This window comes from Triturus cristatus, chromosome 1_2, assembly GCF_964204655.1.
Source record: "Triturus cristatus chromosome 1_2, aTriCri1.1, whole genome shotgun sequence".
In the NCBI taxonomy this organism is placed as follows: domain Eukaryota; kingdom Metazoa; phylum Chordata; class Amphibia; order Caudata; family Salamandridae; genus Triturus; species Triturus cristatus.
The window spans coordinates 194,169,814-194,188,038 of NC_140580.1; positions in this window are offsets into that span (position 1 = coordinate 194,169,814).

The window sequence follows — 18,225 nt, forward strand, 5'->3', positions numbered from 1 at the left end:
GACCCTGTGCCCCATGGGAACAGTCCAGCTCGAACTGCCAAGCCAGGTCCTCCCTGGACTGGAAACAAGCATCCTAGGACCGGTTTCGGGCTTTCAGCCCTCGTCAGCCAGGATAGCTTGATTCCAGTGGCATGGAGAGCAAGGGACTCACGTCTGAGCATACCCTTTCCACTCGGGGTGACAAATGCAAAAACAACAATTGATGGACAGAATGCAGAACAATGTCATACATTCACCCCAGTACAGAGATCTGGGCCCAAATCCATCGTTTTTTTGCTCACCATGCCATTCCAGTTTGAACCCAGCCATATGCAAATCAGTCTTCGCCCTGTGCCCCATGGGAACAGTCCAGCCCGAACTGCCAAGCCAGGTCCTCCCTGGACTGGAAACAAGCATCCTAGGACCGGTTTCGGGCTTTCAGCCCTCGTCAGCCAGGATAGCTTGATTCCAGTGGCATGGAGAGCAAGGGACTCACGTCTGAGCATACCCTTTCCACTCGGGGTGACAAATGCAAAAACAACAATTGATGGACAGAATGCAGAACAATGTCATACATTGACCCCAGTACAGAGATCTGGGCCTAAATCAATCGTTTTTTTGCTCACCATGCCATTCCAGTTTGAACCCAGCCATATGCAAATCAGTCTTGACCCTGTGCCCCATGGGAACAGTCCAGCCCAAACTGCCAAGCCAGGTCCTCCCTGGACTGGAAACAAGCATCCTAGGACCAGTTTCGGGCTTTCAGCCCTCGTCAGCCAGGATAGCTAGATTCCAGTGGTATGGAGAGCAATGGGAAGTGTGTCGCATCAAGAAGAAAGCGCCATCTTTGTTTCTTTGCACCAGATCTTCAACGCATCACCGTCCTTGCAACACTTTCATTGTCTTGGGTTACGCATCTTAAGGTACATTGAACTCTGAGAGTCGCATTTACCATCTTAAGAGAACTAAGCTAATCATACCATTTTAAGTACAGTATTGTGGATTTGTGATAAGTCTATATAAAGAATACTTATGTTTGATATAAAACTTGTGTGGTGTCCATCTGAAGTGTTGTCACTTGGTTACTGTATGTGTTCCCAAATGCTTTACACACTGCCTCTGAGATAAGCCTGTCTACTCGTGCCAAGCTACCAAGGGAGTGAGCAGGGGTTATTTTAGGAGTGTACCCCTTACCCTGACTAGACACAAGGGTCCCTATTTGTCAAAGGTACTTACCTCTGCCAACTAGAGACCCCCAAGTCTAACAATAAGTGATTGTCTGTTCAAGCAGCAATCTATGTTTTATGACGGGAGATATGTTTTATAAGGTTGGCTCACTAAGGATGGGCTAGAGTCCCTAAGTAAATCAGAAAAACATTCCAATACATTCTCAGTCTGTCCTTCTCAGCAGTGCCACATTCATTTGCATAACCTATGTAAAATGCCTATCCCCAAAAACCCCATTCATAGTTTTTTAACATTGCATAAGAGAACCCTGGCTCAGATTCTCCTGCCCAAAAATTAGCTTCATCTAAACCCACCCATTCTAATAATATATATCTATATATGTATTTACAGTATTTTTAAAGTGCATACATTCATCTCTAGATGGATTTCTCCGTGATATATTGCTTTATGTCTATGTGGCTGAGGCACTGTGGGGCATATTATCAAGAAAAGGCGTTCAAATTATCGCCGCTTTAGCGGCAGAAAACTGCCGCTAAAACGGCGATAATGGGCTTGATAATATGCCCTTGAGAATTCCCATAGAAGCCCATGTTCTGGTGTGAACCTGGGCTTCTATTGGAATTCTCTGCGGCATATTATCAAGCCCATTATCGCCGCTTTAGGGGCAGTTTTCTGCTGCTAAAGCGGTGATAATTTTAACGCCGTGCTTGATAATATGCCCCTAAGTTTTTTTTTCTGGGAAAAATCAGTCAGTGCATAAGACTTAAGGTCTTTAGGTATTCTCTGAACCTGACATGGTTGTTAGCGAGATGAAGATCCAAGGGCAGTAGATTCCAGTGAGCCGCTGTCAGTTCTGATTTTTTTAATGTGTTTAGTTTTGGCTAGTGCTAAGGTCAGTGATCCCAGGCTTTGTGCAGATTTATAACATTTCATCATAGAACCAGATTCTTACAGTGCTTTGTGGGCATGGCAGAGGAGTTTGAATTCAGCTCTTTTAAGCATTGGAAGCCAGTGAAGGGTTACTTAGCAGGCTGATGCCGAGCTGTATCTGTCTTTATAACAGATAAGTTTGGCAGCTGCATTTTGTATCACCTGAAGACGTGTGAAGTCTGCCATTCCAACAAAAAGTGCATCTCCATAGTCCAATCTGCTAGTAGTTAGAGCTTGGACTATGATTCTTCACCAGTCAACCAGAATCCAGCAAAAAAGCCTTCTTAAGAGATTGAGTAGGCCAAAGCGTTTGCCACAGGGGATCTTGACCTGCTCTTCATTGATAGTGGGTTGTCAATTAGAACACCAAAGTTTTTTGCCACTTTCATAGGCTCAGATGTGGAGCCCAGAGAGGCAGGCCACCAGAATGAGAAACAGATCTGATTAGCACCACAGAAGAGTAGAATCTCTGTTTTATCATTGTTCAACTTTAAACAATGTGTCATCATCCAGCTTGCTACCTCAGAGAGACATCTGGTAAGGTGTACCTGGCTTCATGATGTCTTTCCCCTAGCAAAATGACCAGCTGAGTGTCATTGGTGAAAGAACAAATCTCAAAGTCTAGTGTATTAGAATTTTCACGAGGGACGAGAGATACACATAGGAAAATGTGGGGCTCTGAGGGAACCCACATTTAGATATGTTGGAAAGTGATCTGAAAGTATTTAACTGGATAGATCGGGTTCATTTACTTAGAGTGTTTCAACTAGTTGTTATGTACTACTTTTTTACATTAAGTGCTGAGCCATGTGGGTCTATAGAGCACACTGAGGGTGAGCTTTCTAATCTATACAAGCAGATTTCCTAGATGACAGCCTGCTAACTGTTATTGTGGTGGTTTTAAAAATGCAGCCAGCGAGGGCACACTAGTGTCCTCTGGTCCTTATATATTAGCCATGCATGTGAAGGATGTAAGCTTGTGAATTTTAGCTAAGAGGCAACGGATATACTTCCTTCACCAACTAAGACCTTAATAAAAAGTGAAATGCTCCATGTGGGTGTAATCCATTTTTTATTGTGTGTGAGGGAGAATCGTATCCCGTGGCACTGAATTGCACTGCCATATTCCACAGAGGTCTCAGACAAGTAAAAACAATCTGAAGAAGTCAAGGGACTACAAAATTATATAATTCCTTACAATTATCACAGAAGAAAGCTAACATGGTTGCTGTTTAGTAGGCCCTCATGACTCAAATGGCAGAGCATCAGCTATGCAGATCTACAAAAACCACAACATTCAGAGGAACACATAAACACAATGATATTCCTATGTAAACTAAGTAAATAAATCGACAGTTCATGTGTGGCATTTGCATTTAGGAAATTAGCCACTTGAGCAAATGTTTTCCCCTTCCCCCAAATAATAGGCTTCCTATTTCATCAGGTAGCATGTAGGGGTGGGTGGTAAACTCTGCTCCGCCGGCAGAGTTCATGGAGTTTTATCACTCCATTTGGAAGGTGGAGTTTGGCAAAAACTCGCCCATGCTGTGTAGCAGAGTTTGCCGTCCAGCACCCACCGACTATGAGCAGACACTGATTGATGTTTGTTCACAATCATGTGGCGAGCGCCATTCCTCCCCGGCAGCACATCCCATAGTACTGAGCAGCTTCCCACCTCCTCCTCAGGATGGCTCTAGGTAAGCTCGTAAACACACGCTCACTGTGAGACAGCCTTTTCCTCCCAGCCTCAGCACCACATGGAAATAGAAGAAGGACCATAAACAGATTTTATTGTTCTCAGAAACCAACACCGAGGGTCTAATAGCACAAATGTAATGTAAAAAAAAAGTTGTTTCTAAAATACAATACATACTTCGTTCTTTTTTCTATAATCAACACGTATGACACAGAGCGTAATTTATAAAAGGGGAGCTCTGATTATCCTGTTCTCATGCATGTTTAAATGTCAATGGACATTCAGAGGTTATCAAATGTTACTGCGGGGGTCTGAGGTAATTAATAGAGCTTTCCAGGTTCCAACATGGCTATCTTATTGATGGTAATTTAATTAAAGGGTACATGATACTCTAGTCCTTCACCTATTTCAATGCTAAGACATTTTGTAGTTTTGGTGTCACGTGACTCGTTTGATCTATTCTGGAATACTGCACCTTGATTTGCTCAGTTGTGACATCACCTGCTGTAGTCTGTTACTCTTTCAGATGGTGCACTGTGCCCAGGGAATTATTTCTTCTGAAATGGTGAGTTTGCTAATGTGCTGAACCTTTCTCAGCTCTTTCTTTGTGCTCCATTTGAGTTCATCAAGCTGCGCTAGACTATGCATGTAACACACTGCTTGCCCTCGCCACCACCTTGACTGACCATGTGAGAATTGCACGTGGTGGGAGCCGCTACTACTGTGTGCTACCCTTGTTCTTCGCCTGTGATCCACATGTGATCCGATGCTCTTGCTCACCTCCTGTCCCCAGCCCAACTGAGTACCTGTCAAGCCGGAGGTTAGTTGGGGTGAGGAACCTTCAGCGGATATATACTTAGAGTAGTTTAGGTGTGGTCAGGGACTCTCAGTGTTTGTTACTGGGGGCACGGGGGATGCTAATTGTCAAATTCAAATTTCTCATTTGATTTAGCATTAGTCACTGCAGATCTGATTCACAAAGGGCCTCCACACCCGTGGCAGAGGTCCCGCAGTCAGGGGAGAGTCTCCGCACTCGGGGAAGAATCTCCACAATGAGGATTCTCATTGCGGAGATTATGCCATGAGTCTGGAAACTCCCCCACGACTGTGGGGCCTCCACCACGAGTGTGGAGTCCCTTTGTGAATCAGGCCCGAAGGTTTTCCCATATATTAAAAATCATGCATTTGTTATGAACCATTTCATTCAAAAGAAAAGGAAGAAAGATATTAAGGTGGCAAAGTGGAGGAAAAGAAAGAGAGTGTGACAGCAGCTAGGCAAGCAAAAAGAGCTTTTAAAACCTTAAGGAGATGTATTCTGGGATTATGTCTGTCCAAAGTTGACCTCAATGCCTTGTTTTTACTTAAGAAATTACTTTGCTTTGACAGCATATATATATATATATAACTAATCCTTCATTATTAGAGTAAATATCTAGCAAAATTTGATCCCTGTCCTCTATTCATGTACACATTTCATTCATACTTAGACTTACGCATATGAACATTAATGTGACAGATATTTGCAACATTAAAATTAATATCCAAAGATGACAATACTATATATATTTGACATTTTTACCATTTGTGCTTTATATTTCTCATCATAAACAATAAAAACTGTAGTTAACAATATTATGCAGTTGTTTCAGTATTATGTATTTTGTTAATATGGATAATATGCCTTCTTCAGGGCTACTATTATTTGTTGTTTCACCCTCAGCATGTAGTGTTTACAGTGTGGTACCTTTACCTGCACAGCTTTTACCACACAATATAGGTTTTGGTTAATGTTTCAGGTTTAAAGGGTTGTTGGGGTGTTTACCCTCCAAACAAACAACAATAAATGGCAAATAAAGGCGTACTGGGTCAGTGGTAACTCGAAGTGTGGGTGGTTGTAAATGGGGTTTAGGTGACCTTGGATAAAGGGGCCATTGGGGTACCCCAAAAAGAAAGAAAGTGGTAAATAGGGATGTAGGGTGAAGGCAAATTGGAGTGCAGTGAGGAATGGGGTTAAATAGGGGATGGGAGGTGTGCCCTCCAACAAGAAAAAGGGCAAAAAGCATTTTCTAAATATTTTATTTTATTTTGTTGTTATGGTTCCAGGCTTGGGATGTAAGGTTTTTATTGGAATAGGGCGTGGACTATTTTAATTCTGGTGTTTGTTAAATGGTTTGGTGTGGGCATTCATTTTTATGGGGTGTGAATGTTTATTTTTTCAATTAAACAATGTTTATGAAATTCCTTTAATTTTTTTATTGTATTTCAATTTATGTTTTAAGGATTGGGACATAAGGAGTATGGGGAAAAGGGTAGGAACTGTTTTAATTGAGGGTGGTGTGGTTATTTTTTGGGTGTTGATATTCATTTAATTAAAGTCTTTTATTGCAATTTATTTTAATTTTCTAATTTTATTGTGGGTGGTTTGAGAGTGGGATATAAGGATTATATGTGAAAATGATGTAATTTCTTGTAAATTTTGGGGTGTGGGTATTTAGTTTTTGGGATGTGTTTTTTTTTATTTTTTACTGTAAATTCTTATGCAGTATTTTTTTAATTCTTCAATTTAATTTCTATTCTTTAATTTTTGTATTGTATTTATGAATTCAGACAAGGTTTGTTAGTGGTTTTAAGGGTATATGTGTTTCACGTTTATTTTTTCTTTGATATTAGAGTATGACTATTCATTATTTTGGGTTGTGGATATTGTATTATATTGTATGGAATGCTTATATAGCGCAGCTGTCACCCAACAGGTATCCTGGCGCTTAGAGACCTGATGAATGAAAAAATTAGGACAGCGGGGAACGATTGAGCTCTTAATCAGGAGGCTTACTTCATAGTCCTGGCAAATAGCCAGGTCATAAGGTCCTTCCTGAAGCCCATCAGGGAGTCGGCTTGCCTGATGTTTTGCGGTAGTCTGTTCCACAGACATGCCGCTGCTAAACCAAAGGCCCTTCCTCCCATCCTAGCCTTCCTAACTCTTCCAACAGAGATCAGACTTTATCTGGCAGATCGAAGAGATCTACTGGGCACGTACCAGGAGAATCTCTCTCGCAAAGCCATTGGTCCCATATTGTGTAGAGCCCTATATACCATGCATAGCGACTTGAAGCTGACCCTGTCTCTGATGGGTAGCCAGTGGAGGTCCCTGAGAGCCAGAGTAGCGGACGAGCCGCGCTGTCTATCAAGGGCCAGTTTGACCGCCATGGACTGGACTCTTTGCAACCCTTGCAGGATGTATTGGGAAGCACCCAGGTACAGGGAGTTGCAATAGTCCAGTCTACCCAGGATTATACTTCTGACCACCGAGGGTCTGGCCTCACTAGGCAGGAGAGGTAGAATTCGTTGAAGGGCTCTTGCCAGACCAAAGCAGGTGCTAATTGTTTTATTAGCCTGCAATTGCATCTGTAAGTCCTCATCCACCAGCACCCCTAGGTTACGAACCGTCTTTGTGGCCACCATACCATCCTCCTCTGGCCTGAGCCTGAATTCACCCAATAGGGATTTGGATCTTCCTGCTGCTGAGAAGTACAGCAGCCCTGTCTTTCCCCCATTAAACTGTAAGGAGTTGGCCTTCAGCCAGTCCAAGACCTGGCCCATACATACCTGGAAGATGTTCAAAGGCACCGCATGTTTTCCTTCCAAAGAGAAGAATAATTGGGTGTCATCGGCGTAATTGACCAGGTCGATCCCATAGGATTTTATAATAGGGATCAGAGGGCGTGGATACATGTTAAAGAGGATCGGGCTGATTGCCGATCCCTGAGGTACTCAATGATGGACCGGAGACTTCGAGGAGGCAAATGGTGCCATGGTTACCACCTGTTGTCTATATGATAGATAGGACTGAAGCCATTTCAAAGCACAGCCCCTCACCCCCAACCACTCTAGCCTCGCGATCAGTACTGCATGATTAACTGTGTTGAAAGCAGCCGACATATCCAGTAACACCAACACAGAGGAGTCACCATTATCGGCACGCGTTCTTAACTTGTCCAACACCGTTGTCAGGGTAGTCTCCGTTCCATGTCCTGGTCGGAATTCGAACTGGTCCCTGTCTAGAAGATGGTTTTCTTCCAGGTAACATGATAGAGCCTTGCTGACCGTTTTCTCCAAGATCTTAATGGGAAATGGCAGGAGGGATATTGGGCGGAAATTGGCTGGTATTGAAGGATCTAAAGATGGCTTCTTCAGCAAGGGGGTTACCACAGCCTGCTTCCAGCCCTCAGGTACTACTCCTTCCCTCAAGGATTGGCAGCAGATTAGCCGCAAATCTGGGAACAGATCGGGACCATATTCCTTCCAGATCTTATGTGAGAGGGGGTCAAGAGGTGACCCCGAGGATATCTCCTGAGCGATGGAATTAAAGAGTTTTTCGGTGAGAGGTTGAAAATGCTCAAGGGATATGTCGGTTCGCATTTCTTCGTCACCTACCTGGGTATAGGTGACACCCTGATTACAACCTTTTGCAACCTTGCCATCAAAAAACGAGGCGACTTCATCACACAGTTTTTGTGATGCCTGCGTTTTATTGGTCAGGCATCCAGGGTTAGAAAGGTCCCTCACGGTCTTATTAAGTAAATTTAATGTACTTAATAAATGTATGCATTTTGTATTTAACTTCTACTTTATGGTATCAGATGTAGCATGTAAGGATTATGGGGAAATAGGGTACAGAGATTTGTAATTGTTTTAAATATGATTGTAGCTATATATTTTTAGGGTACTGGTATTTTTTTATGTTTGTTTTTATGCAATAATGTTTTTAATTAAATAATCTATTTGTTTTACTTTTATTTTGTGGTTATGGTTCTAAGACCAGCATGGGATAGTTATAGGGAAATAGGGTGGAGAGCTCTTTTAATTTCAGATTTTTACAATGGGATGTTGGTGTTTATTCATTTGAATTATTTCCTATTTCATATGAGAAACATATTTATAATATTGTATATTATCTTCATTTTGTTGTATTCACAAACTTTTTACCATGTGTGTATTTTAATTTAAATATATTAAAAGACAATTTTAAACATTTTTTTAGTTAATAATAAGTAATTGCAGACACATATTTAATTTTAAATGCATATATTTTCTTTGAAAATTTTGCTCTGGTAAAAAATGTTTTTGATCACATTTAAATATATGTATCGATATATAAAAAAAGATTAAACATTTGTATTCATTTACAAGTGCTGATCCATTTGAATTGTTAATTCATCAGGGTGTGATTAGGCCCCCTGTCACTGCCCTGAGATAGTAGGTTCCATTGCATGTTTTTTATCCATATGGCTTCATCTGTAACCATGTTCTCCACATTCACATTCCAGCTACTGTGGGGAAGCTTGTAGGAGTGTCCAATGAGCTGCTCTCCCCACCATTGGTAACGGGATCCCCTGGCCAAACCTCTTTAAGAGTACTAATGCGCATCGGGCCTGGTGCACTGTGTCACCGATTACGACCGAGGTGAAGGCTTCCCTCGTCCCTGACCGAGAGCTTACTCATTGAGACGCACTATATGGAGGGCAGACCTCTGTTCCCCAGGCTTCACTGGTCTGCACTCTGCCACCTTCTGAGCATGTGCATTACACAGTGCCTGATTGAGGAGGCAGTCCAGCTCACTCCGAGCATTGTGCTTCGGTGCCTTCATACTTTTCAATGTAAGCCACTTAGGGGCCTCCGCACAACCCTAGCATAGTTTTCTACAATAGCTTGTGGTTTTGAGCATCTCACGATTTGGTTTTACTCTTCAAATGTCCATTTTGCAGGTAATTATTGTTCTGAGCTTACAGCAGTGCTGATTATCAATTTTCACTGTTAGTAAAATTAGATGATTATACATTATATAAAGTTTGCTACATTTATTTACAGTTGTCCGTTGTTTTAAGTAACTCATGGTCTGGCTTTATTCCTCCAGTCTCGTTTATGGGCGTATATTGACACACACTAAGGGCCTCCTTAGGATGTTGGTATCTTAATCCGGCAGTCTGCCTGACATCCAGAGAAACAGTCTGACCACCAGATTAAGATATTTGCAGTTGGAGTGCAGTAGGTGGGAGGAAAGACCACCGCCACTGACAGGCTAAAGGAGCCTGTGAAGGCGGCAGTTGGACAGTAATCCCTACAATGAAGGCGCTGCCTGAGCAGGCATCGCTGTTGGTATTAAGTGTTCATTTCCACAGCCTTTTCATGGCAGTCCCACCACCATGGAAAGGCTTACAGAAAGGGACTTTGGGGGCCTCTACAAGGGCCCTCTTCCCATGTAGGCCTCCACAATGTGGCCAAGGGTGCACATGCGGTGCCCCACAAACATCCGTGCACCGTGTGCCAGGCACCACATGGTGCCTGGCACACGGTACATGGATGTTTAAAAACATGTCTTTTACTACTGCAGCTTGTGCTGCTGCCCTTTTCCAGGCCACAATAGTAAAAGGCATGTTTCCGACCACCTACACGGCGGTCACATCATAAAAATGGTGGGTGGAGCCACCGACTACTTGTCGGCCGGTCTCCATACCGCTATGATGACAGTCGGACACTCGCCCAACTGCCATCGTAATGAGGCCCTCAGATTCAAAGTGCGCAGCAGGGCTGATTTAAGATTAGGTGATTTTACTGATTACATGCATATTCCTCCATAGCTTGCTCTCCGTGCATGCTTCGCCCTATCAATGAAATTTCCTCGCTCACCCCCACAGTCATTCCTCCATGGTCAACAAGTTAACCTTGCATGCCTTGCCCTACCATTTGGGCTCACTTCCACAGTCACCTTTTAACCCCAGGCCCCCTTATTGATTTTTTATTTCTGTTTTACGCAGGATGTCTCACTATTGTTAGCCCTGATGAGACCCCTACACCCAGTTGTGGCTTGAAACACAATCGACAGTCTAAACAGACAAACTTCTCTATTTCCTATAAACTATCGACATTATTAATTTTTGGGAGTAGCTGTCTGTTGCTCAACCAACAACTTTCTTTTTATCTGTATATAATTTTGTGTTTGTTCTTCATTTGTGTTGTGTTTCTATGCACTTGGAAGACATTGCATTGATGTTTATGCACGCTAAACCTACCAATGATGTTAATTCGGGCTCTAGTTTAATTATGATTAAGGTTAAGAAACAATAGAGAAATCACTTCAATATGTTTGAGTCCATTGTAATTATTATTATTTTTTATACTTTTTTATAATTATTCTTTTTAATAATTTTACGTGTGTGACTTGTCTGTAACATTGCTAATTAAGTTTTGTGTTTTTTCACAAACCCTATTTTTACTTCTTCCAATCTCTATTGAATATGATATACGAAGTTGTACGGTTACCTAAGCGAACCACTGTAGCACTTAATAATTACACACCCAGGTTCCCATGCGTTGGAGAGTTGCTCTTGTAGCTATAATCCAAGAATTGTTTAGCACTACAGGGCAGATTTACAAGCCCCTTGCTCCACCGGTACTTCACTTTTTGTGACGTACCGGTGGCATATTTTACTGCTCCATATTTACAATTACAGGAAAAGCCACCCTGCATGACTTTTCCTGTCCTTGGAAATGCAGCCCATTTGCATGCAGCACTTTGCGTGAAAGGGGTGTCCATGGGTGTTGCTGTGGGTGTTCCCAGACAACACCCATGGAACCTGACACATTTCCAGATTTACGAGAAATTGTAAACCTGGAAATGTGTTAGAACCTTAGGGGTGGCATAGCGAGGCACAACAAGGAGAAATGTTTTCATTTCTTCTTGTTTTTTTCCTCTTTCAATGCGTGCTGCATTCTACAGAACGCATTGAAAGAGAAAAATGCCTGTAGTGATTGTTGTTGTGCAGTAAAGTGTCCCTTCCTACACAAAAACAATCTCCCCAAGGCGCAGGCATCCTTGCACCATGGTTCAAGGGTGCCTGCGCTGACGCATGGCAGCAGTTTGTGCGCCAGCGCAGGGGAGAGCACAGGAATGCAACATATTATTGTAAATATGTCGCATTCCTGGGCTGTGAAAGTGCTGCAGTGTGGCGCAGCCAAAGTGCTTGCGGTGCTGCGCTGCGGCACTTTCTTGTAAATCTGCCCCTACATTTTTTAGTCATGATTTTTTCTTGTATTTCAGTTCCAATTAATATCTTCTTTGAAATCATTATTTTTCTAATCCATCATGAATCAGTACATTCGAACAATCTCCTTCCTCTTCTAACATGAAACATATATTTAATATGCAGATGATATTGCCCCGGCACTCACTAAGATAAGCACGTTTTGTGTAGCCAGAATGTCAGTCACTGCTTTTTCCCTAATTTATAACTGTATAGGGACTGAAAAGCACTTTTTAGCATATTCAGAGCAGCAATTTAAAGAGTGATCATAGAAACAGTAGCGGCTCGTGGAGGGAGTTCGGTAGGGCAGTGAGGCGGGGCGGGGAGGGTCAGGGTGGGGAAATGTAAACACCGGAATATGGATGAAGGGAGGTAAGTACACATTTAAATTAATAAAACGAATTCATTTGCGCGCGCTGCATCGCATTTTGCGATGCATCGCACGCAACGAAATTCGTTTTATTGGGACCTGGGAGAGGTCATTTAATGACTGCACTAGCCTAAGGCAGTAGACTATAATGCTGCAGTACATTTTCCATTCTGCAATAGATACATGTGTTTACAAATAATAGTGTTGGTTGCTGTCTGGGCTCTGTTGGCCCATGCCCCCTCGATTGAAAATGATACTACTGGTCCTACATTTTACTGGACTGATTTGTTAGTCTTGACAGGTTGAATTCCCAAGAATCCTGCCTTTGGTTCCCTCAAAGAGCAGACTGGGAGTGGGACATGGCGGCAACATCCAATTTCCACATCCCTTATATTTCAACGAGTGTTGTCCTTTTAATTCCAGTAAATCCCTCTCAGGTTTATCTCCTGCTAGCAGCCCATGTTCTCTCTCTCTGTCCGCCAGCCTCACCGGCACAGATTACCACACACACTGTGTATTCGCGCATTCATTAATTCACGGCGCGAGTGTGGCATTTGTGTTCTACATTATTTACTTATTGCTTCGCCTCCATTAGGAACACAGCCAAGCATCTGGATTTCAGGAGGCCTCCAAAGCGCCTCCCCGCCTATTTACCAAACGAGAGTTGACAGAATGTCAACAAAATATTGTTTGCTAAATGTTGGAATAATTGTCATAAATATTCACCAAGGAAACATGTTTATTCATTCATTTAATTTCTAATAAACTTAGCCACTATTAGCATATTGTGTGAGTCTCTTTTACATTGAGGCTGGCTCCTGACCAATTGAAATTATGCAGAATTTATGCGCTTCTGCCAATGGCCTCGGCTTTGAATTCCTATTATCTTCTTTAGGCCTGCGTGCATTTGTATACAGGCCGTACGATTCTTTAGCTTCTAATGAGAATGTTATATATGCCAAGGGACTGGTTATTATTTTTAATTCAAATATGAGTTGCATCCTCAATGCTCAATTTGCAGAGCGGTTCGTACAAAGCCGAAGCGATAAAAAAAATACGCTTGCCTAGAACATGAGAAAATGCGAGATTTTGTTGTGTCTTTTTGCCCTGAAGGCAACATCATTTTCAGCTGACAACTGACATTTTGCACAGTCACAGCTGAGAAATGATTGAGCTCCCCGGGTGTGCAGAAAGGGCTTCCACTTGTGCCGGCAGTCAATTCAGTTTTTTTAACAAATGGCAATGACGAATTCCCTTTGACTGACCCTATAAAATAGAATCCTCTGAGCAGCCGATTGTAAAGCCATTTGCAGTTTCGGGATGAAATGAACCAAAAGCACAAACATTTTGACAATGTCAATTTCGTGTTAGCCTGGCGTGTGTTTTTAATGCAAAGAAGTGTGGGGTGAACCAAGCGGCTCTTTAAAAGCTGTGTCTCTGCTTCTGAGATTGCATTTGTTTCTAAAATATAGGTTGAATTATATCTTCGAATAAATGTAACCATATAAAAGATTGAATCACACCTGGTGCCATATTAAATGGGGCAACACAGTGTGGCTACACTTGTGTACCAACAATTAAGCATTGCGTTCTTGCAATTTTAGAACAACATCTAATGCAAATAATACATCTTCATGGGCCCTGATTCTGCACTGTGGTCCAAATTCTGAGTTTTGTGGTAAGCACCTCTTCTAAGTTGATCCGGAGAAGATGTCTGGAAAAAAAGACAAACATGCACTTCAGTGATTTAAACATGCGATTATGCATGTTATGCCTCATGTACAGTTCAGAACACAGAATAGGAGGCAGTAACTGCACCCTGGAGTGGTATTTAACAGATGCACCCCATACTACTCCTAATCTGACCACGAATCAGGGACTTAGGGCCTGATTCCAACTTTGTCAGTACTGTGCAGGCTATGCGTTGGCAAAGCACCGCCAAAGCCGTTCATGGGCCGCCCGCCAGTTCACCCTCCGCCCGCCAGTTCACCTCGTGTCTGGCCGGCTTTTCTTCAGCATTTCCCACGGCAGAGCCCTGAAAAAGGGCACAGCAATGGGCACGCAAAAGCAGTTCCAGCACGCATGGACTGTGAAGTCCATGCGTGCTGGAACTTGGGCTGCTTGCAAACAGGGGTAGGCATATATTGTGCCCCCCTGATGCTGCCCCTTGGCGGTGGGGCCATAGCGGTCCTGTAGGGCCCCCTTTGTTTCCCCACCGCCAGCCTTTTTATGGTGGGCTCACCACCATGAAAAGTCTGGCGGTGGCGTAAATTGAAATATGCTCAATGGACCGTGGCGGTCCCTCCTTGCATATTGTATACCGCTTCCCACTGTGCTACCGCCGGGGAACGGTGGTTCGCTGGCGCCGCGGTGGCAGGACCGCCACCACAAGTCTGGTGGTCTCGTAATTTGATCCAAATTTTGGCAATTTATAATCTTGAACCTGTCATTCTTTTCAAATGTTTTTGCAGTGATCTGTGGGTGCTAATGTTGGTGCAAAATTGTTACTGTACCAGTGCATTGCAATCGAATTAAGCTTCAAGAGTCTTAATGATAAAAGTGACCTCAGCTCACAATAATATTATTACATTTCAGTGCTTCATACAGCACTTTCACTATTTCCAAGCACACGAAATAACGTATCCCACAATTACTCAATTGATGGGACTCCATTTACAAACCACAGAAGGATAGGAGACAGATTCTTCAGTGTAGGATATGTTGTTTTTCTTCTTGTGCACAAGAGCACTTTAGTATTGGAGAAGGTGCAATTTCAGAACGCTTCCCATATTGGCATGAAACGTCAGATCAAGCATTAACAGAGAGGAGTTCTCCTATTTGTAGTAAGTGAATTTGGGATGGCTCCTAAACATGTGACTTTATAGACCACTCTCCAAGCCAACCATTCATCCATCACAAATTAAATCTGGACATCATCCTGGGGTTGGTTTGCAATTTCTGTTTTCCAGCCCTAAATCGTCTGCACCCCACTCATCGTCCTAAAAACTATCACTGCCTCGGCAAAAAAGAACTCTCAGATATCTTAGTGCAACCAGGGCATTGCTCCACAAACACTTCATTAGGTGTGACTTGATGTCATGTATTAATAGCCCTCTGGATTATTTCATTTTAATTCATTTTGTGGAGGATTGTTATTGTCGTATTTAATGTTTTCCTTGCTATTTGTATAAGTGCATTTATATTTTGTTCCCATTGTGGGAAAATCCATCCAAATTTAACTCTCCCTTCCTCAGCTCTCTGATGGGTACTACAACATTTTTAATTGGTGTTCCATTTAGGATGTACTACTCACACACCCTTTAGTTACCTACATGTTTGTTCTGTTTGTTGTTTGGTTCATTTTGTGTTTAAAGAGTACAACAGTGGGAGAATATTTAATGTTGCAGGCTTCTGCATTTGTAGCTCGTGACACTAGTCCGAAATGCTGATTCTACAGAGGGGGGGATTATTCGTTTGATTTATATTCCCCTGCTGCGATTTCGGCTGAAGAATTACTATATTTTGTTTGACTCTGCAATGCTGGCAGGGGAGACGTATTCCCTTTCCATAACATGACAACTCCGAAACTTCCTTTTACCTGTTGACCAGGGGCAGGTTATCTGCTTGTCAGGAGCATTTTCAGAGAAAATATCTACCCTGAATGGCACAGCTGTAGAGGTTTAAGTTGAAACATAAAAATACCATGCTTGGCCTTGCACCCCAAACCAATGCATTTAAGTAATGGAAAACCTGTCATTTGGATTTTGTTTTAATTTGATTTGTAAAGCACCTGAATTACCCCCGAAGGGGTATCTCTACACTACTGAGGAAAGCACAGGCCGGTAGTGTTAGTTGCAGAAAAGCTGAGTTTTGAGTAGTTTTCTAAACTGAAGATGAAAATGACGATGATCCGTGCACCCCCGAAGGTGAGAGGGTAGGTGGTTCCAATAGTGGCAAGCCAGATAAGAGAAGGCTTAGCCCCGGAACTAGATTTCCTAAAACGAGGAGTAGTGAGGAGGGATTTCTCAACAGATTGTAGAGATCTGCTTGCCAGGTACAGAAAACGTTTTTCTTTTAAATAGCTGGGTCCTCTGCCATTCCGTGCTTTATGTACTATACAATAGATCTTGAATTTTATTCTCCTATTTAGAGGGAGCCAGTGTAGTGTCTGACTGTCATATTCTGGCTGTGTTCTGGACCACCTGGAGCTTATTCAATAAAGATTCACTAGTCGCAGCCAAAAGTGCGTTACAATAGTCCATGCAGCTGATAACCAGTGGCTGAACTAGAGTTTTTCGCACCAAGAGTGGGAGAAGGGTAAATACTCCACGCTGAAGACTCATCCTGTGAAAGCAGGTGCCAGTGGTAGTCACTACCTGATCTTTCATAGCAAGAGTCTGGTCCAGGTGAGTACCCACATTTTTGACCATTGTCTTGGGGCAGGTTCTGCACCCAAGTCTGTAGGCAGCCACTCCGGGGACCAAGGCACTTGGGCTTTAACCAAGACCATCATTTTGGTCTGACTGGCATTCAGCTGGAGAAAGTTCTCTATCATTCAAGATGAGATTGCTTTCATGCCCACAGCAAAGCGAACTTTAGTGGTAGTTGTATTGTTATTAAAAAATAAGAGAAGTTGAGTATCAGCCGCAAATGAAATGAGGGTGAATCCAAACTCTTGGATGATTTTCGCAAGGGGGGCCACATAAATGTTGAACAATGTGGAGCTAAGGCAGGAGCTCTGTGGCACTCCCTTGTTAAGCTCGAAGGTGCGGGAACAGTATGGGCCATGAAATGATGGCCACAAAACGGATACTTTACGTACTGTTCATGCTAAGCTGGGGCTACATATCGCTGGTATTGCTTACTTCTTTGGTACTCACTTCTTAGAAAACATCTAGAAGAAGAATCAAAATAAGAATGGAATGATTTGATTTCAAATCCACAACAGAATTTTTCAAAGTCATCACTAAGAGGTTAAAGTGGCTCTGCTAAACAAAATCCATGCTGAAGCCACATGCCCTTGGAACTTAAGAAATTCAATTGAGAATCCAGGAATCTATGGCTTCATTTACAAGAAGTAACACATCACTGCATTGCATCAGCTAAGCAGCAACATCACTTACAAATCACTACGTAAGTGGTAAACACCATGGAAGTGCCATATTATGGTATGGCGCACCATGGTGTAAGGATCAGGCAGAGTATAAAAAAATGATGCTGCTGTGGGCGTGTTGGCACAACATAAATTGACGCATAAGGAGGAAAAGTGACATAAGGCTGTTTTGGCACACGTAAAGTGACGCTGAACATCCAAGCATCAATTTTCATTGCATCAAACGTCAAAATGCAAACAAAAATGACACTGTGTGAAAAAAACATTGGCACATTTCACAAGAGGCATCCATGCAGCGGGTAAATAAAAGCAGCAGCCAGTACAACAACCCCAACAATCCCAGCACCAACCAGCAAGTGTAGACAGACTCCCAGGGGAAGAGGAAGGCCAACTTCAGTGAGGAGGAGAATGACACCTTCATCACTGAGATGACAAACCACCAACGTCAGCTCTTTGTCACCTTAAAATTGCCATTTGGGAAGGAAGAGGCCATTTGGCAGTCCGTAGTTGACAAGATCAACAGTGTGGGACAATCCAGGAGGACAGTCCCCAACTGCAAAAACTGCTGGCATGATTAATGGCAGGATGAAGGCGAAGCTGACCAACACCCTGAAGGCAACCATGTAGGCTGGAAGTGGTAGTTGGCCCCATAGGAGGAGCTTGATTCCTTGGAGGAAAGGGTGGCAGCTGTCACCTCTGAGGAGTTGATGGCAGGCATTCCAGGACAAGACAGTGCAACCCATGAAGAACAACCAGAGTGAAATGTTAAGTCCCTGCAAGGGGCCATTTTGGGCACAAAGGACATGTTGAGCAGCACAGCACCAGTCCACGTTCAACTTGTTATACTGGTATTTGTAGTGGTATGTAT